General features: G+C 34.5%; 1 protein-coding gene and 1 non-coding gene across 11 annotated transcripts in view; both read left to right on the top strand.

Moving 5' to 3' along the window:
- Nucleotides 1–24,159, top strand: part of LRP1B (LDL receptor related protein 1B) — a 1,828,472-nt gene that overhangs the window by 956,299 nt on the left and 848,014 nt on the right. The window lies entirely within an intron of this gene.
- LOC144292018 (U4 spliceosomal RNA) lies at nucleotides 17,589–17,729 on the top strand. The gene has a single exon (XR_013359558.1). It is a non-coding gene; the product is annotated as a U4 spliceosomal RNA (small nuclear RNA).

Below are 24,159 nucleotides of genomic sequence, written 5' to 3'. Positions count from 1 at the left end.
ATTAGTACACAGAGAACTTGTTTTAGGTTCAACAAAAGTAGAGTCATAAGACTCATAAGAGTTAACTTCTCTTTGGAGACTTTGTGAAGTCCTGATATGATATATTTTATTATCTTTATAGAATAAGAAATATTTTTATGGTGTTTATCAGTTCTTGAATTTCAAGACTAGAAACTAGAGCACCAACCAATTCTACTCTATAAATTTTGCCCACAGTTCCTAAAATTCTATGTTTATTCTTTTTGAAGTCCCCAAGTGTTCCAATATTTCCGGGTAGCCAAACAGTGACGTAGTGACATTCTTTATTCCCTGAAAGACTAGATTTCCTTAAGTCAGAAAGCAGGCACCAGGTCAGTTCCTGGTAGGAATTTATATTATAGTTTCCACATAAGAAGAAAAGTAGTTGTTTAATTGTTGGTCAATCATATGTAACTGAATTGTGCCTTTAAAATGACATTTCTGGTAAGATCATAGTCATTAACCTTATACAGAAAAGCAAAACAAAACAAAACAAAAATTACAATGTCATAAGTTAGTTGACTTGGTAAAGGTGGTTTATGATATTTGCTCATATTTCTATATAAGTTAACAACACCAATATCAATATATATCATATTTTTAAAACAACCAAAATCAAAATTCTCTTGATGAAGCACTATCTTATAATTTATATTGAGATTTCCCATGAGATTTATTCTCCTCAGTTCTAGGGGGCACATTAGAAAAATGAATCATTCAGAGTATCTCATTTTAGATTACATAGATATAGTGTGATACATTGAGAGGCAGAGACTATGAAGAAAACTAAGATTTCCTAGTATATGCATCAAAAAATGTAAACTTAGCCACATTCACATTTCTTCCATCAGTGTAATTCACCCCCCCCCCCATTCTTGTGCTGTCAAATCTTGGATCAGTAGTCTTCTTTCTTATAGTCACCTGATTTTGGATTAACGGAATCCTGGTTTTGGTCTCCTGTTATAGAGAGACAGGTGTCTATTCCTGGCAGAAAAATCAAATTAAATCATGAACCCAGTACCCACCAGAGTGTGTGTTTTCTCCAGTATCAGGTCAAGAACATCTTACACAGTGCTTTATGGAGGCTATCATTCTTTTGATATTAATCCAGAAGTCCCACACCTGATTTAAAACACATAGCAGGGACTTTTACACAAGTAAAAGGGAAAGGAGGGACCCCTTGACGATAAATTATATGGCTTTGTTTAAATCATTATAATAAACAGTAGAATTAAGCACAAAGAATCCCCTATTGGAATATGATATGTAACTATCTCAAAAATATTTGGTAAATAATTATTCAGATGTTAGGAACATATTATGAAGTATCAGGGCATTAAGAGATCTCTAGTACCTACCAGCCTATCCAGAAAAGTACATGTCACAGTCCTAATTGGAGAATTACAAAAGAAGCATATGCATTTTCTTTGGCAAGAATATATAAGTAAAGACTATTCTTGGTGACTCTATTTCATTTTTTCACTTTATGGATGCTACTGTCTTTAGAAGCTGTTTTATAATCAAGTATTACTTCCTAATTCATATTCATAAAAGATCTTTAAGTGAATTGAAGATGTGAAAGTTAATTTAAGTTGCCATTATAGAGTAGCACAATCACTGCTGATAATAAAAGGAGTTAGAGGTGAGATTTAAAAATTTACTTATCTAGTGTACTGGAATGAGTCCAAAAATTTTGTAGAATTACCTAAAGTTCAAATAAATAAATCCTTTTAAAAGACCTAATTTATGTCAGATCCATTTGGTCGAACCTATGTTTGCATTCTTAGTACCTTCAATATTTATGGAAATGATGTTAATATGTTTGATACATAAAATCAAATTAGAAAAATCAAAAATAATACATGCTCCATAAAAATGAACAAATCCTATGTAGATGAATTATACTTGCATAATATTTCAATATGCCATAACATTAGGAGAAAACAGATGGCATTTAAAAAAATATAACCCAGCCCAATTTGTCTAAGTATTAACCTTAAGTAAATTTATTACACAAAGTTAGATCTTATGATTTCTCTATAGTAATTCACTAAATAACAAAATATTTCAGAAATATTAATGCATTTCTACAACTATTTCTTGCTTTTTAAATGTCCATTTGCCATTTAGAAGCTAGCAATTGGATGTTGCCAGCATGACTCACCTAAAAGTTTCTGTGAGAGATTGATCGTTCCTCTCTCCCACCCTGAAAGGACATATAATTTCTTTATTTTGAGGGAATTCTTGAATTCTCTATTAGTTGTATGTGTTTCTTAATCTCAATAAACCAGTCAAATTAGGAACTGCTTCAAAGTTTTTCGGTACCATTATTAGTCTGCTTGGGCTGTCATAAGAAAATGGCAAAGATTGGTGGTTTAAACAACATAAATGTATTTTCTCACAGTTCTGGAAACTGTAAGTCCAAGATCAAAGTGTTGGCAACTTTACTTTCTCTGAGGCCTCTTCTTGGCCTGTAGACTACTGGCTTCTTACCATCTCCTCAATTGCCTTCTCTCTGTGCAGGTTTAACTCTGTGTCTCTTCCTTTTCTCATGAGGATGTACTGGAATAGAGCCTCACCTTTAGGATATCATTCAACCTAATTAAAGGTCCCATCACCAAATACAATCACATTGAGTATTAAAGCTTCATTGTAAGAATTTTAAGAGAGAGTGATTCAGTAGGTAATAGCACCCAACTTATATTATTTAATCTTTGTTAGAACTCTGTTAGTAGGGTTCTTTTATTATCCCATTTAAAAAAAAAATAATGTGATATAATTAACAAGTGACAAGCAACACGTGTGAAAGATATAAGTAATGATATAAGTATATATCAGTGGAATCATTACTGTGATGGTAAACATATCTATCCCCACCAAATGTTTATTCGTGCACTATGTACTCCCTTTCTTCCCCACCCTTCCAAGCCATAAATTATCTGCTGTCACTATAGATAAACCTGTATTATATTACCATTTTATATAAATGGAATTATATAGTACATACACTTTCTATCTGGCTTCTTTTACTCGGCATAATTATTTTGAGATACATTTATGATGTTGCATTTATCAACAGGTAATCCCTTTTTATCACTGAGTATTCATGTTACAGTTATACCAAAATCTGATGCTTGTACTTGTTGATATACATTTGGATCCAGATATTACAGGTAAAGATGCTATAGGTGTTTGTGTACAGATTTTTGTTTTGACACAAATTTCCTCTTCTCTAGGATAAATACCTATGAATAGAAGGGCTGGATCATATGGTCGACATTTATTTACCTTTTAAAGGAATTGCACAAAACAAAAATTTACTATTTAAATGAATGTGCCATTTTACATTTCTAGCAATTAGTATAAGAGAATTCAAGGTTTTCTGCATTTTTGTCAAACTTGTCTGGTCAAGTTTAATTTTAGCCATTCTAATAGATTCATGATTATAACACATTGTCATTTTATTTTGAATCTGCCTGCATTTAACTAATGATATTGAACATTTTTTTCTTGTGCTTATTTGCCCTTCTTATTTCTTCTTTGGTGAAGTATGTGTTGAAGACCTTTTGACCTTTTTTGTATAGGATTATTTTCTCATTTGTGAGTTTTGAGAGTCCTTTAGATATTGTACAACTGTCAGAAAACCTTTATCAGATATATATTTTGTAAAGATTTTATTCCTTTGTGGCTTATCTCTTAACTCTCTTACTAATGCCTTTTGAGAAGCAGAGGTTTAATATTTGGTAAAATCTAATTTAACTTTTTTTTTTTATGGACTGTAATTTTGGTGTCAAATCTAAGAGATCTTTGTCTGATCCAAGATAACAAAGATTTGTTCTTATGGTTTCTTCTAGGAGTTTTATAGTTTTAGGCTTACATTTCAGTCTATGATCCTTCTTGAGCTAACTGTATATGATATAAGCTATAGATTCAAATTTATTTCTTTGCATATAGATATCATTTTATCCAGCACCCATTTGTTGACAAAGCTGCCTTCTTTTTTCATTGCATTGCCTTTATGCCTCTCTCAAAAATCACTTTTTTATAGGTGTGAGTTTATTTCTGGAGTTGTGTACCTTGTTCTACTGATCTATTTCCCAGTCTTTACACCATATCATACTGTTTTGATTACTATAGTCTTATACTAGTTCTTTAAATCACATACTACTAGCCCTTCATTTTTTTAAAGTTGTTTTGACTATATTAGGTCTTTTAAATTGTCATGTGACTTTTTAATCAATTTCCCAATTTCTGTAGGAAGTGTTCTGCAATGCTTAATTGTGTTGAAATGATCAATTTGGTGAGAATTAACATCTTGACAATATTATGTCTTCCAAGACATAAACAAGGCATATATTTCATTCATTTATTTATTCTTTAATATCTCTTCAAAATGTTCATTATCATGTACACATATTTTTTCAAATAGTTCACACAGTCATTACATATTTTATGCAATTTTAATACTGCTATCTTAAACTTTAATTTTCAACTGTTAATTGCTAATATACAGATATATAAATGTTATTTGTACATTGATATTGTATCCTTCAACCTTGCTAAATTTGCTAATTCTAGTTTCTTTTTGGTAGGTTCCATTGGATTTTCTATGTAAGCAACCATATAATTTGCAAATCATTTTTTTCCTCTCTAATCTGGTCATTTTTTATTTCTTTTTCTTGCCTAAGGGCATTGACCAGAGTTTTAAGTACTTTGCTAGATAGAAGTGATGAGAGCAAATAACTGTATTCTCTTGCTCCTGAAATTAATGGGGAAGTATTCAGTTTTTCACCATTAAGTATGTTATCTATAAGGTTTTTCATAGATGCCCTTTATCAGATTGGAGAATTCCCCTTCTATTCCTAGTTTGCTGAGAGTTTTTATTAATAATGGGTATCAGATTATATCAAATGATATGTCTAATATAAGGCATGATATTGATTGATATTCAAATATTAAACCAACCCTGCATTATAGGAATAAATATCACCACTTAGTCATGATGTCTTACCCTTTTAATATATTATTGGATTTTATTTGTTAAATTTTGGTTACAATTTTTGCATCTTTGTATATGAGGGATTTGTAGTTTCCCCTTTATGTAAGGTCTTTGGTTTCTTTCTTTCTTTCTTTCTTTCTTTCTTTCTTTCTTTCTTTCTTTCTTTCTTCTTTCTTTTTTATTTTTTTTTAAGATTTTATTTATTTATTCATGAGAGACAGAGAGAGAGAGACAGCAGAGACATAGGCAGAGGTAGAAGCAGGCTCCATGCAGAGAGCCTGATGTGGGACTCGATTCAGGACTTCAGGATCATGCCCTGGGCTGAAGGCAGCGCTAAACCGTTGAGCCAACAGGGCTGCCTAGGTCTTTGGTTTCAAGTCAAGGTAACGCTGACTTCATAGGATAGGTTAGAAATACTTACTCTTCTTTATTTTTTTTCTTTATTATTTTTAATGGTATATTTTCTTCATTAATTATTTGGTAGAATTTACCAATGTAGCAACTTGAGCCTGGAGTTTTCATTATGGAAATATTCTTTTTAATTACAATTATAATTTTTTGTACATATAGGGCTATTAAATTACCTATGTTTTCTTGAGTGAGCTTTTGTAATTTGTGTTTTTCAAGGAATTTGTATTTTTTTCTCCTAAGTTGTTAAACTCATTGGCATAATTGTTCATAATATTCCCTTATCCTTTTGCTATCTGTAAATGTGTAATGATGACGTTTCTCCTATTCCTAACATTTGGAATTTGTATCTTCTCTTTGATCATTTTGGCTAGAGTTTTATTAATTTTATTAATTTTTTTGAAAAAATCAGTTTTTGTTTTATTATTTTTCTCTATTTTTCTGTATTCTGTTTCATTGCTTTTTATGTCTATGTCTATTTCCCTTCTTCTGCTGATTTTGTGTTTAATTTAGATTTTTTTTTCAGATTTTATTTTTTAAGATTTATTTATTCATGAGAGACACAGAGAGAGAGGCCGAGATATAGGCAGAGGAAGAATAGGCTCCCTGTAGGGAGACTGATGCAGGACTTGATCCCAGGACTCTGGGAATCATGCCCTGAGCCAAAGGCATATGCTCAACCACTGAGCTACCCAGGTGCCCTAATTTGGATTTATTTTGTACGTTTTAAAGGTAAAAGCTGAGGTCATTTGTTTGGACCTTCCTTCCTATTATAATTCTTTAGTGCTAGAGTTTTTCATTAAACTTAGTGATGTTTCATTCCAGTTTACATTTTAACTTCTAATTTTTTTGTATGTGTTCAAATGTTTTTAAATCACTTCTTGACTTATGGATGATTTCAAGTGTGTTATTAAGTCTCGAAATATTAAAGAACTTTTCTTTAAAAAATATTTTATTTATTTATTCATGAGAAACACAGAGAGAGAGAGAGGCAGAGACACAGGCAGCGGGAGAAGCAGGTTCCATGCAGGGAGCCTGATGTGGGATTTGATCCCGGGACTCCAAGATCACGCCCTGGGCCAAAGGCAGGTGCTAAACCACTGACCACTCAGGGATCCCCTTAGAGAACTTTTCTAGAGATTTTATTTCTGTTATGGATTTCTAACTTAATTTCATTGCGGACAGAGAAGATACGTACATTACTTGATTGCTTTTTTTTTTTTTTTTTTAGATTTTATTTATTTATTTTTGAGAGACACAGAGAGGCAGAGACATAGGCAGAGGGTCCTGGGACCTGGGATCATTCCCTGAGCCAAAGGCAGACCCTCAACCACTGAGCCACCCAGGCGACCCTACTCAATTGCTTTTAAATGTATGTTTTATGGGGGTGCCTGGGTGAATCAGTTGGTTAAGTGTCAAGGGCACCTGAGTAGCTCAGTGGTTGAGCATATGCCTTTGGCTCAGGGCATGATCCCAGAGTCCAGGGTCCAGGGATCCAGCCCCACATTGGGCTCTCTGCTCAACAGGAAGTCTGCGTCTCCCTCTGCTCCTCACCTCACTCATGCTCTCACTCTCTCTCTCCCTCTCTCAAATAAATAAATGTATTTTTTTATATCACATATATGGTCTAGCTTAGTAAACCTTCATATGTCAAGTGTCTATCTTCATTTGCAAAGCACAGGTTTTTGGTTTGATGTTCTTTAAGAATCAGCTGAGCCAAAATAGTTGACTGTGTTATTCAAGTTTACTATATCCTTGCTGATTTTCTGTCTCCTTGATCTAACAATTATTGAGAAAGATACCTTAAGACCCTTGACTAAAATTGTGAATTTATCTCTTTCATCATCCAGCTTTATCGGTTTTTGCTTGACACACATTAAAGCTCTGCTATTAGGTACATAAAGCATTATAATATTCTCCTGATGAGCTAATATTTTTATATTATTTCTTGGTATTAGCGATAATCCCTTGGTCAGTTTAGTAGTTAAGTATTCATGCTGTACCTCTTTAATTTATTGCAGGTGTAACCTGAGATTATATTATACTACTCTATAGGTAGTCCACATAATAGTGGACTTATCTCTCAGATTTATATTATTTGTCATGCATTTTACTTTTACATATGTTATAAACCCCTAATATATTGTTACATTTATGTACCAGTTTGCATTCCCACCAACAGTGTAAGAGGCTTCCTCTTTCTCTGCATCCTCACTAACAAACTGTTGTTTCCTATGTTGTTAATTTTAGCAATTCTGACAGGTGTGCAGTGTTATCTCGTTCTAGTTTTCATTTATATTTCCCTTATGATGAGTGATCTTGAGCATTTTTTTATGAATCTGTAAGCCATCTGTATATCTTCTTTGGAAAAATATCTGTTCGAGCCTTCTGCCCATTTCTTAACTGGATTATTTGTTTTTTTCAGTGTTGAGTATAAGTTCTTTATAGATTTTAGATACTAACTCTTTATCAGATGTGTCATTTGCAAGTAACTTCTATTCCAAAGGTTGCCTTTTAATTTTATTATTTCCTTTGCTATGCAGAAGCTTTTTAATCTTGATGATGTCCCAGTAGTTCATTTTTGCTTTTTTTTCTCCTTGTCTCCAGAGAAATATCTAATAAGAGGTTGCTATGGCCAAGGTCAGAGGTTGTTGCTTATGTTCTCCTCCAGGATTTTGATGGTTCCCTAGTCTTACACTTCAGTCTTTCATCTCTTTTGAGTTTATTTTTGTGTATGGCATAAGAAAGTGGTCCATTCATTGTTCTGCATGTTGTTGTCCAATTTTCCCAACACCATTTGTTGAAGAGATTTTTTGCCAATAGATATTCTTTCCTGATTTGTCAACCATCAGTTGACCACAGACTTGCAGATCCATTACTGGGCTTTCTAGTCTGTTCTAGTGAGCTATCTATCTGTTTTTGTGCCATTACCATACTGTCCTGATGACTACTAGTTTGTAATATACCCTGATGTCCGGAACTCTGATGTCTCCAGCTTTCTTTTTCTTTTTCAAAATTGCTTCAACTATTCAAGGTTTTTTGTGGTTCCATACAAAATTTAGGATTGTTTGTTCTAGCTCTGTGAAAAATACTGTTGGTATTTTGATAGGGGTTGCATTAAATCGGTAGATTACTTTGGATAGTATAGACATTTTTTTAAAGATTTTATTTATTTATTCATGAGAGACACAGAGAGAGAGGCAGAGACTAGGCAGAGGGAAAGGCAAGCTTCTTATGGCAACGGTCTCTGTTGCAAGACTCAATCCCAGGACCCCACAACCACACTCTGAGCCAGAGGCAGCCACTCAACCACTGAGCCACCCAAGTGTCCCGGTAGTATTGACATTTTAACAATATATTTGCTCTTCCAACCCATTAGCATGAAATGCTTTTCCATTTTTTTGTGTTATCTTCAATTTCTTTCATAAGTTTCTCTAGTTTTCAGAGTACAGATCTTTACCTCTTTGGTTAAGTTTATACTAAATATCTTATGGATTTTAGTGTAATTGTAAATGGGACAGATCCCTTGATTTCTCTATCTGCTGCTTCATTACTGGTGTGTAGAAATGCAACAGATTTCTGTATATTGATTCCGTATCCTGCAGCTTTACTGAATTTGTGTATCAGTTCTATCATTTTTTTCATGGGGCCTTTTGGGTTTTCTATATAGAATATCACGTGTCTGTGAAGATTGAAGGTTTGACTTCTTCCTTGCCAATTTGAATGTCTTTTCTTTTTGTTGTCTGATTGCTGAGGCTAGGAATTGCAGTACTATATTCAATAACAATGGTGAGAGTGGACATCCTTTTCTTGTTTTTGACTATAGAGGAAAAGCTCTCAGTTTTTCCCCATTGAGGGTTTTATTAGCTGTGGATCTTTCATATGGCCTTTATGATGTTGAGATATGTTACTCTAATCCTACTTTACTGATGGCTTTTATTAAGAATGGATGCTATACTCTGTCATATGCCTTTTATACATCTATTGAGAGGATGATATGATTCTTATCCTTTTTTTAATTAATGTGGTATATCACTTTGATTGATTTGCAATTATTGAATCACCTTGCAACCCATGTGATCTCATGTGATCTCATGTGATCATGGTGAATGATTCTTTTAATGTACTATTGGATTCAATTTGCTAGTGTTTTGTTGAGAATATTTGCATCCGTGTTCATGAGGAATATTGGTCTGTAATTCTCTTTGTTAGTGGGGTCTTTGTCTGCTTTTAGAATCAAGGTAATACTGGTTTCATAGAGTCAGTTTGTATGTTTTCCTTCCACTTCTATTTTTTGGAACAGTTTGAGAAAAATGAATGTTCTTTAAATGTTTGATAAAATTCCACTGGAAAGGCACTGGCTCTGGATTTCTGTTGGGAGATTTTTGATTATTGACTCAGTTTCTTTGCTAGTTATCTATCTGTTCAAGTTTTCTATTTCTTCCTGTTTCAGTTCGGTGGTTTATGTGTTTCTAGGAATTTATCTATTTCTTGCCAATTGCCCAATTTATTGGCATATAATTTTTCGTAATATTCTGTTATAATTGTCTGTATTTCTGTGGCATTGGTTGTAATCTCTCCTCTCATTTGTGAGTTTGTTTATTTGGATCCTTCCTCTTCTTTTTGATAAGTCTGGCTAAGTAGGGTTTTATAAATTTTATTAATTCTTTTAAAGAACCAGCTCCTGGTTTCATTGATCTGTTCTAATGTTTTTGTTGTTATTTCTTTGTTTCTAGCTCATCTATTTCTCCTCTAATCTTTATTATTTTTCATCTTCTGCTGGCTTTAGGATTCATTTGTTGTTCTTTTTCTAGCTCCTTTAGGTGTAAGATTATATTGCTTGAGATTTTTCTTGCTTCTTGAGGTAGGCCTGTTTTGCTATATACTTTCCTCTTAAGGACACTTTTGTTGTATCCCAAGGGTTTTGGACCATGATGTTTTCATTTTCATTTGTTTCCATGTATTATTTTTTATTTCTTCTTTAGTTTCCTGTTTGATCCATTTTTTTCTTTAGTAGGCTGTTCTTTAACTTCCAGTATTTGTGTTCTTTCCAAATTTTTTCTTGTGATTGACTTCAAGCTATATTGCATTGTGGCCCAAAAATATGTATGATATGATCTCAATCTTTTTGTACTTGTTGAGGCCTGATTTGTGCCCTCGTATGGGATCCATTCTGGAGAATTCGCCATGTGCACTCAAAAAGAATGTGTATTCTGCTACTGTAGGGTGAAATGTTCTGAGTATATCTGTTAAGTCCATCTGATCCAGCGTGTCATTCAAAGCCATTGTTTCCTTGTTGATTTTCTGCTTAGATGATCTGTCCATTGGAATAAGTGGATATTAAAATCCCCTGCCATCATTGTATTAGTATCAATGAGTTTGTTTATGTTTTTATTAATTGCTTTATAGATTTGGGTGCTCCCAAGTTGAGGGAATAAATATTTACAATAGTTAGATCTTTTTGTTCAATAGCCCCCTTTATTATGATATAGTACCCTTCTTCATCTCTTGTTACAGTCTTTAGTTTACAGTCTATTTAGTGTGATGTAAATATTGCTGCTCTGGCTTTCTTTTAGCATCTGATAGCTGATAAATTGTTCTGCATCCCCTCTTTTCAATTTGTGGCTGTCTTTAGCTAAAATGAGTCTTTTGTAGACAGCATAGATGAGTCTTCTTTTATCCATTCTGACACCTTAAGTCTTTTGATTGGAGCATTTAGTCCATTTACATTCAGAGTAGTTATTGATAGATATTAATTGAATGCTATTTTATTACTTATTTTATCATTCTTTCTGGAGATTTTCTCTGTTCCTTCTAGACTTTATCACTTTTGTTTTTTCTTTCCAATTCAAAGAGTCCCCTAATATTTCTTGCTGGACTGGTTTAGTGTTCAGGAACTCCTTTAGTTTTTGTTTGGGAGACTCTTTATCTCTTCTTCTATTCTGAATGACACCCTTACTGGATAGAGTATTCTATGACACAAATGTTGTTATACTTTATGGAGTTGCTGAGTTCCCTAAGTCTATATTCCTGATCCAGTATTTTTATTTTCCTCTTCTTTTCAGCTTCATTATTTTCCATACTTTTTTCTTCAATATCACTTACTTATTCCTCTACTTCTTTCATCCTTGTAGTCATTACCTCTAGTCGATTTCACATCTGTTATATCGTTTGTTTTTTAATTTCAGCCTAAATAGTTTTTAAGTCTTTTATTTCTGTTTTAAGGGTCTCCCTGATGTCATCTATGCTCTTCTCAAGCCTATAGTGTCTTTATAATTGTTGCTTTAAATTTAATTTAAATTTAATTTAATTCTTAGTCCGGCATATTACTTAAACCTGTTTCAAATAGATCCCTGGCCATGACCCTTTTTTATTCCTTCTTTAGGGATGAATTTCTCCATTTTGGCATTTTGTCTAGGTCTCTGTCTTCTTCCTGTGTTAGAGAAGCCTATTATGTTTCCTATTCTTGAGAATAACGGCTTTATAATGAAGAGACCATATACTGTTGGGAGCCTCATGCTCCAGGAAGTATCTCTGGAGTATGCTATGTGCACTCTGCTGCTGTGTTTTGGTTGTTCTTTCCCAGCCAGTCTTCTGCAGAGTTTCTCTTTGCCTGCAGTGGGGAGAGCTTGGATGTTGGCCAGAGTGTGGTGAGGTTTAACTAGGTGTGCTCTTGTTTTGTTAAAAGAGACCTGTTGCTACTCCACTAGAGATGAAGCTTTGCAGGACTCTATGGCCGGTAAACATGGTATGTGAGGGGGGGCAAGAGGGACAGGTTGTGATTGTCTTCTGGGGAAGGGGCCCCACTGTTCTGGTTCAGGGCATACTTGTCTTAGAAAAGCAGAATTTGTAGAGCACAGAGAGGTGGGGCTTGATATAAGCTGTTTAGGCCACCAGTGTTGGTGCTGTGGTGCTTACTAAAGTTAGTTTATGCTGAGTGGTGGGGGAAAAAATGGCACCAGCCCCATCCCTTGTCCTGGAGAGAGGAGTTTGCACTCTCTGCAGTTGGGAAAGCCCTCCCAGTAGAGCCAACAATCTCCCCTCATGTGTCCCAGGCTTCCCTCATATTGTTGCTTTCCCACTGTGTATCTGGCCATCTGCCTACCTGCTAGTGCAGTGCACCTGTGTTCTTTCCCAGGCAGGCTGGCTGAGTTTTAAAACTCCAAACTTTAGGGATCCCTGGGTGGCGCAGCGGTTTGGCACCTGCCTTTGGCCCAGGGCGCTATCCCGGAGACCCGGGATCGAATCCCACATCGGGCTCCCGGTGCATGGAGCCTGCTTCTACCTCTGCCTGTGTCTCTGCCTCTCTCTCTCTCTCTCTCTCTGTAACTATCATAAATAAATAAAAATTAAAAAAAAAAAAAAAAAAACTTCCAAACTTTAGGAAGTTGCAAGAGGGGAACTTAAGCTGGTCCTCTCAGGGAGTGTCTTGCCACACTGGGACTGATGCAAATTTGTCCCAAAAGGGCAGTGACACCAAAGAGCAAGGGGATGGATTTTGGAATAAAGCACAGTGAAGTGCTCAAATCCAGGTGAGCTGCCTTCAGCAGGCGTCTCTATACCTCTACACCTCTACACCATTGTTGAGGTGCACCTGCCAATTCTTTTGTCCCAGAGAGGCAATTGCACCTTTCCCAGATGCATTCTAAGAAGGGAGAAGCATCCAGGGGTTCCTCAGATCATGCCATACACTACTAGTCTATCTGCCCTCCTTCTCCACAGGAACACTGCTGCATCTGCCAGGCCCCACACCAGCCACACAATGGATCTCTAAAATGCTAGTCTTTGAGATCCGCTGGTTATAAAAATTCATGAAAACCAGCCCCTCTCCTTTTCCCAAGGTCTTTGGGGAAATATTTTTCTTGTGTGAGATCCCTTGTGTACTGCTCTCTCTTCCTGGCCTCTCTCCATGACAAGGACTCCCTCCCTTCCACAGCACTGCCAATCTACTTCCCTCCCAAATCATGTCTTTGCATTTCCTACCTTCCATATGTTTCTTCTCTTCCTCTTGTTGTGCTTTTGTTCTGTCAGTCCTCAGATCAGTTTCTTGGGTATTCAGAAAGATTCATTTATTTAGCTGTGTTTAAGGGGTGAAGCAAGCCTAGGGTCCTCTTGCTACGCCATCATCTTAGTCCTTCCTCTGCCTTTTATATTTTCTTTCATGTTATTACATGTTATGTTGGAGGTTAAGTTGTTTTTCTTTCAATAGGTGGAATTATAGTTTTCTTCAAATCTGTAAAATACTTTAGGCCATTATGCATTTATTTATTGTCCCCTTGCCACCATAAGGGACACCAATTATCCATAAATTGAGCCAAGTGAAATTATCCCTTAGCTCACATATGCCTTTGTCTCCTTCTCTGTGTTCTTTTTTCCTGCATATTTTATTTTAAAAGTTCTATTATTAGGCTTTTAAATTCATTAATATTTTTTCTGCCATATCACATCTTCCGTTAAGACCAACTAAAATATTTTCCATTTGACGTATTATAGTATTTATTTTTCTAGACATTTCATTTGGGGCACCTCAGTGGCACAGTCAGTTGAACATCTGACTCAGTTTGGGCTCAGGTCTGAGCTGAGTTGTGATATCAAGTCCTGCAATGGGTTCTGTGCACAGCACAAAGTCTCCTTGGGTTTCTCTCTCCGGATGCCACCCCCCATATTCTCTCTCTCTCTCTCTCTCAAATAAATAAATAAATAAATAAATAAATAAATAAATAAATAAATAAAAAAAAAGTTTGATTTGTGTCTTAAAGATATTTTTCTGTCTTGACTTACCTCCTCTCCTAATTCTTTTTTTTTCCCCCTCTCCTAATTCTAACATCTGTGTTAGTTTGGGGTCACATTTGATTGATCATTCTCTTCATTATGAATTGTGTTTTCCTGCCTAATAATTTTGATGGCATGTCAGGCATTGTGAATTTTACTTTCTTTATTGTTTGCTGAATATTTTTTGTGGTCGCATAAGGTTTTTTGATCTTTGTTCTGAGATGCAGTTGATTACTTGAAAATAGCTGGATCCTTTTGATTTTTACACTTATGATTGTTCATTGAATCTGGAGAAATGTTCATTTTGGGGCTAATTATTCCCAACTATTGAAGCAAGATATTCTGAAGTACTCTATTCCAGTGCTACAGATTATGAGTTTTCAGTCTGACTGGTGAGCAAACAGGTATTATTTTCTCTATAAGTACATGCAGTGCTCCCTCTACTTTTTTTTTTTTTTTTTTTTATGATAGTCACACACAGAGAGAGAGAGAGAGAGGCAGAGACATAGGCAGAGGGAGAAGCAGGCTCCATGCACTAGGAGCCTGACATGGGATTCGATCCCGGGTCTCCAGGATCGTGCCCTGGGCCAAAGGCAGGCGCTAAACCGCTGTGCCACCCAGGGATCCCTCCCTCTACTTTTTTTTGGATGATTCTTTCCCAAGTTTTGGTTAATTTCCTCACATACGTGTGTCCCATGCTGAGGACTTGACAAGAATCCTCTGAAGATCTGTGAAGTTCTATGTGCACTGTTTTTTGTTTGTTTGTTTGTTTGTTTGACTCTATCTTGTTCTTTCTAGATACAGTCTGTCTCTTTAAGGTGTCTTCTGGGCTCTCCCTCAGTTTTTCTTTCCTAAATTATGGCCTAGAAACACTTTAAAGGCAGTAGTTAGGGCAAAAATAGAGCTGTTGTCATTTGCTAATCATTTCTGAGTGATCACTCTCTTTTATTACCTGATGTTTATTGTTTTAAAAAATGCTGTTTTGTGTCTTTTGGCTTGCTTGTTATTTATTTATTTATTTATTTATTTATTTATTTATTTATTTATTGTTTCAAGCAAATAGGTAAATCCAGTTCTTGTTAGTTCAACTTGGCTAGAAGTGAAAATATTATTCAAATTTTAAAAGACCTTATAATTTAGTTTGTAACTTTCACCTCTAGCTATAAGCAAAAGTATACAACCTAATTTTCTTAGAAAAAAATTTCAAACTTGGATATGAGGAGGATTTAATCAAATTTTTCAACAAGCTAAGAAACTTTCAAGTGGTCTTTCTTTATATATGTATTTATAAAGTATATATTTTTAAATCTAGGCCCCCAGAGAGAAGTCTTAGTCCAAATACAGAATTTTCAACTTAAGGATTTACAGGATGAGGAGTCTCTAAGTGGACTTCTATTTCATACTTTGTATTTTCTACTTCTGTAGCATTGGTCTATGACTTTGTTGTGGGTAAAGCAAGGGGGTTGACATCAACATTTAATACTGATCTCAAAACTTCTTACATTTAACTTACCTCTTTTATGTTTCTTCTGAAAATATGGAGAGAAAATATGCTCTCAAACACCTAAGCTTTTACTGGTAGTAATTATAAAGGAACTTGTAGTGGAAATTTCAGAAAGTAGAGTTGATCATTCCAACTCATAATCAGGTTAACTTATTCTACTATTAAACAAATCAAATCCTTTTTAGAAATTTATTTCAATCTTTGAAAATAATGGTTTTAACAATTTAAATCTCTTCTATGATTCTTTACATTACATAATAGATCTGTCTATAGAAATTAAATATCACAGTAGTGTTCAGTTTCTCAACCTTGTAACTATCCACATTTTAATCCAGATGATTCTTTGATTTAGGAGATCCTGTAGATCATAGAATGTTTAACAGAAGAATCACGAGGCTCTACACCCTAGGTTCTAGTAGAATATCTTTCCGCTCAGGTTGTGACAAGCAAAAGTCTTTCTATATATTGTCAAATGTCTTGAGGGAAGAGAGAGGAAACATAATATTGCCTCTGATGGAAAAGCATTGCTATAATGCAACACACCTAGTAGAATGCAAACATCAATAATCCCTGAAACTATTTTTAAAAATGTAGGCACAAACATATCAGGGCTACAATTACACATAGATCATAAAGTATAACAGGCTAGTTACTTTACTATCACAAAGAGGGCAGGATGCCTGGGTGGCTTAGTGGTTGAGTGTCTGCCTTCAGCCCAGGGCTTAATCCTGGAGTCCTGAGATTGGGTCCCACATTGGGCTCCCTGCAAGGAGCCTGCTTCTCCCTCTGCCTATGTATCTGCATTCTCTCTATGTCTCTCATGAATAAATGAATAAAATCTTCTTTTAAAAAAAGTGGGCTAGAGAAAGTAGAAATGCAATATATCAAAACATAGATGTAGCAAAAGCAGTTCTAAGAGGGAAATTCATAGTAATACATGCCTACATTAAAAAATCTCAAACCACCTAGCTTTACACTTTAAGGAACTAGAAAAAGAACAAACTAAGCCTAAAGTTAGAAGATAGGAAATAACAAAGATCATGTGCAAATCAATCAGTGTGAAAACAAAATGAAGGATAAAAAAAAACTTATGATCATTTCAATAGATGCAGAAAAAGGATTTGACAAAATTCAATATCCATTTATGATTTAAAAAGGAAATTGAGAAAATTGGATAAAGAGGGAACATACCTCAACATAATAAAAGCCATTTATGACAAACCCACAGCTAATATCATACTCAACGATGGAAGCTGAAAGTCTTTCCTCTAAGATCAGGAACAAGACAAGTTTACCTACTTCTGCCACTTTTGTTTAACATAGTAGTGAAATTCCTAACCAGAACAATTAGGTAAGAAAAAACTTTAAAAAGCATCCCAAGAGCATCCCAGGTGGCTCAGTGGTTTAGCGCCACCTTCAGGCCAGGGCGTGATCCTGGAGACGTGGGATCAAATCCCAAGTCAGGCTCCTTGCATGGAGCCTGCTTCTCCTTCTGCCTGTGTCTCGGCTTCTCTCTCTTTCTCTCTCTGTCTCTCATGAACAAATAAATAAAATCTTAAAAAAAAAATAATCTTAAGCAGAAAGAAGTACCACTGTCTCCATTTGCAAATAGTGTAATAATTATATAGAAAATGTTAAAAAGGCTTCATTAAAAAAATGTTAAAACTAGCAAACAAGTTCAGTAAAGTTGCAGGATACAAAGTCAATACACGAAAATTAGTTGCATTTTTATACTTCAATAACAAACAATCAGAAATAGAAATTAAGAAAACAAACCTATTTGTAATTGCATCAAAAAGAATTGAATATCTAGGAATAACTATAACCAAGGAAGAGAAAGATCTGTACTCTGAACACATCTGAGCACTATAAGATACTGATGAAATAAACTTTGCGCAGTGGCAGTATCATAGCCAATGAGGTTTATCCAAGGCACAATTATTGCTAATCGAAAGATACTGATGAAATAAAGAAGAGATAAAGAAGTGGATAGATTTTATAAGCTCATGTATTGGAAGAACTAATTTTATTAAAATGTCAATACAATTCAAGGCAATCTAAAAATTCAATGCAACCCTTATCAAAGTTCAAATAGCATCTTTCATGGACACAGTAAAAATATATATTCCTAAAATTTGTATGGGACCACAGAAGATTCCAAATAGCCAAAATGATCTTGAGTAAAAACAGAGCTAGAAGCATGACACTTCCTGATTTCAAACTATATTGCAAAACTATAGCAATCAAACCGTACTGTATTGGTGTAAGAACAGACACATAGAACAATAGACAGAATAGAGAGCATATATAGTCAATAAAATTACAATGAAGGAGCCACAAATATATAATGAGGAAAGGATAGTCTCTTCAAAAATGGTGCTGAGAAAACTGGACAGCCACAAGCAAATAAATGAAACTGGACCACTGTCTTACACCATACACAAAAATCAACTCAAAATGGACTTGAATGTAAGACCTGAAACCATAGAAATCCTGGAAGAATACTCATGAGGTAAGCTCCTAGACATAGGTCTTGGCAATGATTTTTTTTTTATTTGATACCAAAGCAAAGGCAACAAATAAATAAGCAAAAATAAATAAGTGGTACTACTATATCAAACTAAAGAGGCGTCTGCACAGCAAAGAACATCATCAACAAAACAAAAAAAGCAATCTATAGAAGAGAAGAAAATATTTGCAAATCATATATCTGATAAGAGGTTAATACTCATCCAATCCAATAACTAAAAACACAATCTAATTTTTATAAAATGGGCAAAGGATTTGAATAGAAATTTTTTCCACGGAAGACACACAGATGGTCAACAAGTACATGAATAAGTGCTCAACATTACTAATCATCAGGGAAGTGCAAATCAAAACCACAATGAGATATAACCTAATATCAGTTAAAATGACTAATTTAAAATATCAGTGATAACAGGTGTTGGCAATGATGTGGAGAAAAGGGAATCCTTATGCTCTGTGTACAGGAATGTCAGAGGTTGTAGTCACTATTTAAAACAGTATGAAAGTTCCTCAAAAAAATAAAAAAAACAGAACTAGTATATGATTCAGAAATATATCTGGGGACATATCAGAAAGGAATGACATTACTATCTCAAAGAAATATTGGCACACCCACGTTCATTATAGTATTATTTGCAGTAGTCAAGACATAGAAAAAACCTAAGTGTCCATCAACAAATGAATGGATAAAAAATAAATATCGCACACCGACACACACAGATATTATTCAGCCATAAAAAGAAGGAAATCCTAGCATTTGCAACAACAGAGGTAGATCTTGAGGGTGTTATGTTAAATAAAATTAGTCTTAGAGAGCAAGACAAATACTGTATGATTTCATTTATATGTAGACTCTAAAAATCTGAACTCCTAGAAACAAAGAACAGATTAGTGATTATTGAAAAAGAGAGGATGTGGAGTAGAGGAAATGGGTAAATGTGGTCAAAAGGTACAAACTCCTAATTATATGATAAATAAGTTTGGAGGATGTGATATACAGCATGGTGACCATAGTTAACAATGTTGGACTGTAAGTTTGAAAGTTGGTATGTGAGTAACTCTTGGAAGTTTTCATCACAAGAAAGAAGAATGAAAAAAAAAAAAAAGAAAAATGATTAACTATGTAAGGTGATAGATGTTAACTGAACTTATTGTTGTAACCATGTTGCAATATGTATTGTATACCTTTTACTAACACATTGTCATATGTCAATTATATCTCCAGAAAACTGGAAAAAATAAAATGGGCTAGGGATGTTTCTAACTTACAGACACAAAGAAAAACTAGTAGTCTCAGACAATTTACCCAAGGGTCAAAAGCATAAAAACCTCTATAAGACAAATAAAGAAAAAATATAATAACTGGTGGTTAAACAAAATGTCAGTTGTCTAGAGTATGACTTGGGCCACTTTCTCAGACATGTGGTAGAGACTAGCCTACCTAACCATAATACTGTAGTCTTTGTATCTCAAGTTTGAATCACTGGTGATTTCCTATAACCCTGAAGGCCTACAATACAGAATAAATGTAAGCACAGTAGTGGAAAAGATAAGATGACCACTAAAACAGAAATAATCCAATAGATCGTGAACCAGGAATAATCACAAAATAGATTAAGAGAAATCAAAAGATCTAATATCAAATGCTGAAACTCATCCGGAGATCCCAGGGCTGTATACAAACAGCCTTTGTTTGTGGATTTGTGAGGTGAACTTTTCCATTTTTGATCAATAGGTAAATATAATAAAATGCAATGAAAGAGGGTAATACCTCTTGAGATGGTAGGATTTTGAAATGTAAGTTTTAGGAAATAGTAGTATTTAGGAAATAGAAAAAAGAGAAGGGGAATAAATAGGAGTTGATGTTATATGAGAGATTCAAATGTACTTTATGGGCTTAATTAAATTTATCGTCTATGGCCATACCACCCTGAACGCGCCCGATCTTGTCTAATTAAATTTATGTAGCCATCATACACCTAAAACACATTCCCCAAACTTAAGAAGTCCAGGAGAGTGGATTTTATGGACAGAAATGGAGACCTGTTTTACACTATGTTTTAATTTGTACTATTACATCAGTAGACTATCAGTTGAGAAATATATCCATATACTATTTCATAATGCTCTTTGAAACACCTTGAATATACTTTTCTATTTTGCATTTTATTTTTTTTATTTTTCTTTTTTAATTTTCCCCTGAGAATCCTGTTAATATCGTATTGTCAATAATTGTAATTGTTTAGTCAAAACATGACCCTTCAAATGCCTGGTAAGATTTTCAATATAATTCAACCTTGTACCTGGACATATTTTTATTATCGTAGTTAGCATAGAATGGGCAAACTTTTCCAGGGTCCATAAATGTTAAGAAAACAGAAACAAGAAGAAACAGGTGCTAGTGAGGATGTGGAGAAAGGTGGGGGGTGGGGGGAGGCTCTCTTGCATTGTCAGTGGGAATGCAAATTGGTGCAGCCGTTGTGGAAAAAAGGTATAGAAGTTCCTCAAAAAGTTAAAAATAGAACTACACAATGACCCAGCAATTACACCACTAGATATTTACTCAAATACTACAAAAATACTAATTCAAAGGGATACAAGTATCCCAATATTTGTAGCAGTATTATCTACAATAGCCAAACTATGGAAACAGCTCAAGTGTCCCTCGACCAATGAATGGATGAAGAGGTGATACACACACACACACACACACATTTACACACATTTACACACACACAATAAAAAAAAAAGATTGAAATGTTGCCACTTAAATGACATGGATAGAGCTGGAGAGTATAATGTTAAGCTAAATAAGAGAAAAACAAAGATGATTTCACTCATGTGGATTTAAAAAAACACACAAAGAAAATAGATACAAAGATAGATAAAATCACATGTGTATTAAGATAAAGTGCACTGAAAAAAAAAGATAAAGTACACTGGCTATAATTACTGCTAAACATTCAAAGATACAAATGTAAAATCACCAGATTTTAGCAGTGAAATTAATTCCCTTGAATTAACATTTAATGTTAACCAAGAAAATGAATTATATTACTAGTTAACTCTAGTTGATAAATAAAAGGAAAATTTGAAAAATCCACAGCCACTGGGGGGAAAAAGGAATGCATTCTTCTAACTAAAAACAAAAACACAACTTTTTATCATCTTTTTTCTTAGAATGAATGCAGCCCAGTAATTAAAATTTGGATAAACTTTTAATGGCATTTATAAAATTTTATATGTGCTTTTTAACCTTATCATTTCACATAGGCAAAATATATCTGTATTGCTCACTGAATGTCTATTGTCTTTTCTTCTGAAAATAGCTATCAAATTTTCTTTTTGGTGAAAATATACCTCCACAGAATATAGATCTGGGTGGAGATGGCCTTAATCTCATTTTCTCCAGAATTTACTTGGGTAATTTCAACCTAATTGAATCAGAATATTCCAATACCCTAGCTACAATGGTTTAGGCAAAGGTATGATTCAATTTAGGTCAATGATTATACATTTTTCCAATGTATTTGGAAAAAATAGTGTTAGCTCATGGTTTTATGTGCCAAGAATTCTTTCAGGACGTTTGACTAGATTAAATAATCATTCCCCAAATCCTTGGTGGTAGAAACAGGTCTTTTTATAGATGAAGAAGTTACGGCACTTTGTGGGGTGCCTGGCTGGCTCGTTTGGAAAGGCAAGCAACCATTGGTCTCGAGGTGGTGAGTTTGAACCCATGTTGGACATAGAGATTATGAAAATAAATAAACTTTTTAAAAAAGTTAAGGCACTTTAAATATTTATGAAGCTAATCTCATAATAGTTCAGAGTGAGGCCTGCTAGACAAATCTGACTAATGTGATAATACCTTTAAACTATGTGATGCTGGAACCATTAGGGGAAGATAGTTCTCTTTTCTTTGGATGTGGAAGTTAGGGTAAAAGCCTGGAGCTGCCAGGAGCCAAGATGTAAAATCTGGAAATGAAGTCAATACAGAGGAAAACAGAAAAGTAAAGCAGAGACAGAGAGTGGATCCTTGGTTCTTCCCCATGATACAGTACAAACTTCTAAATATTTAGTTTTACAAGAACCTAGATCTGACTCTGGAATTTCAGTTAGTGAGACAAAACATATTCCATTATTTTATTTCACATCATCCCATTTCACCGTTTTAAATTGGGATTCTGCACTTGAAACCAGAGTTTTGATGAATATACCAAATAAAAATTCCCCTCAATTCTAAAAAGCCCTTGTTTCAGAATTGGATGATTTCTGGCAAGCCACTCTTTTGCACTAGAGTTAAATGTAAATTTCTCATTTCCTTGTATTCATTGTTTCTTATAGTAGCAACAAATATTCCCCTGTGAATATCAAAGCCATCTTTTCAATTGTGTGGAACACAAATGACATTATTATTTTTTTTAAATATCTGGAAGCTAGGGATTCTACTTAGTTTTAATGGTGGACTTTTCATCTTCTGCCCTCCTGACCAGCTGCAAGCCTAAACACTTTATGAGACACGAGAAAACTTTATTTTCTCTACACAAACTACTACTAATCAGTAAAGAACATGAGAACAATCTTGATAACCGTAGTATTTTTTTATCGGAAGATTTTATTTTATTTTATTTTACTGTCTTAAAGATTTTATTTATTTGAAAGAGAGAGCAGAAAGAGACAGAACACATGAGAGGTGCAGAGGGGCAGGGGGAGAGGGAGAAGCAGACTCCCCGCTGAGCAGGGTGCCTGATGTTGAGCTTGATCCCAGGACCTCGGGATCATGACCTGAACTGAAGGCAGCTGCTTAATGACTGAGACTCCAAGGTACCCCAATCAGAAGATTTTAAAATACCAAATAAACTTGAGAACACCATTAAAATCACCTATCCCAAAAGAAGGATTAGTTTCAATGACCTGGGCATTTGTTTTCAGTTATCAGGTTCAAAATGATATTCCAGAATGTTAATGCTATCTATGTTGAGCCACAATTTATCAGGACTTATTGGTAGCACTCTCCAGAGTGCTCCATTCTTTGTTTGTATATATTAATATGCAAACAGTACTTGTATATAAGCATTATATCTGTGTGTGTATATGTGCGTGCGTGTGTGTGTGTACACACTGGTGTTTCTTTGAGAGTTATTTCTAGGTACTACATCTCATAAATTTATAAAAATCCATTTAATACAAAACTGTTAGACATGAAGCCATATTATAACAATATCTATCTAGTAAAATATCCCTTTGGATATTTTCCAGGCACAGTACTTAAAAGCCTAGGTTCAGAACTTGAAACTTGGGTTCAAATCCCAACCTCATTCCCTATTAGTTGTTGCTGAATCAAATATTTTTATGTGTGCCATATATTTTTAAAACTTGAAGGACCAAGATGTTTAGCTTTTCCTTTTTCGTTTTTCTTTTTTTTTAACCTCAATAAATCTTTCAATACTAAGGCAGGCAGTTCCTGGAAGCCCTTACATCTTGCCTGCAAGATGCACAACTTTGAATCTTATCGAGGGATCAGAAATTCTGGTAAGCTGGTAGGTTCTTCTAAGTCCAGGAAGTGCCATGTTCTCTGGCCAGTATTCCAGGAACGATGACACATATGCAGCAGTTCTGAGAACCTACAGAGATGTGGGCACTTTTCTCCCCTCTATAACTAACATATAACCTAATTTCCTAATGCTAAGTCTATTAGGCTGATGTGCCTTAGACCTTTTGCTTGAGTCTTTAAAACTGAATTTGACAAAGTATTTAAAATTGTAACAGTAGAGAGGATGTTCTATGACAGAGAAATTGACAGGGTTATCCAATAAGTCTCATTTCACATGGTTTTAAAACTGGCCTAATTTAATATTCATAGTAGATTATTTTTTAAAAACAATGAAAAAGTGCTAATTTTGTTAGCATCATTATTTAGACATTTTGT

Source organism: Canis aureus, chromosome 20, assembly GCF_053574225.1.
Source record: "Canis aureus isolate CA01 chromosome 20, VMU_Caureus_v.1.0, whole genome shotgun sequence".
In the NCBI taxonomy this organism is placed as follows: domain Eukaryota; kingdom Metazoa; phylum Chordata; class Mammalia; order Carnivora; family Canidae; genus Canis; species Canis aureus.
The sequence above is the reverse complement of the archived record's forward strand: the minus strand, read 5'-3'. Positions and strand labels throughout refer to the sequence as shown.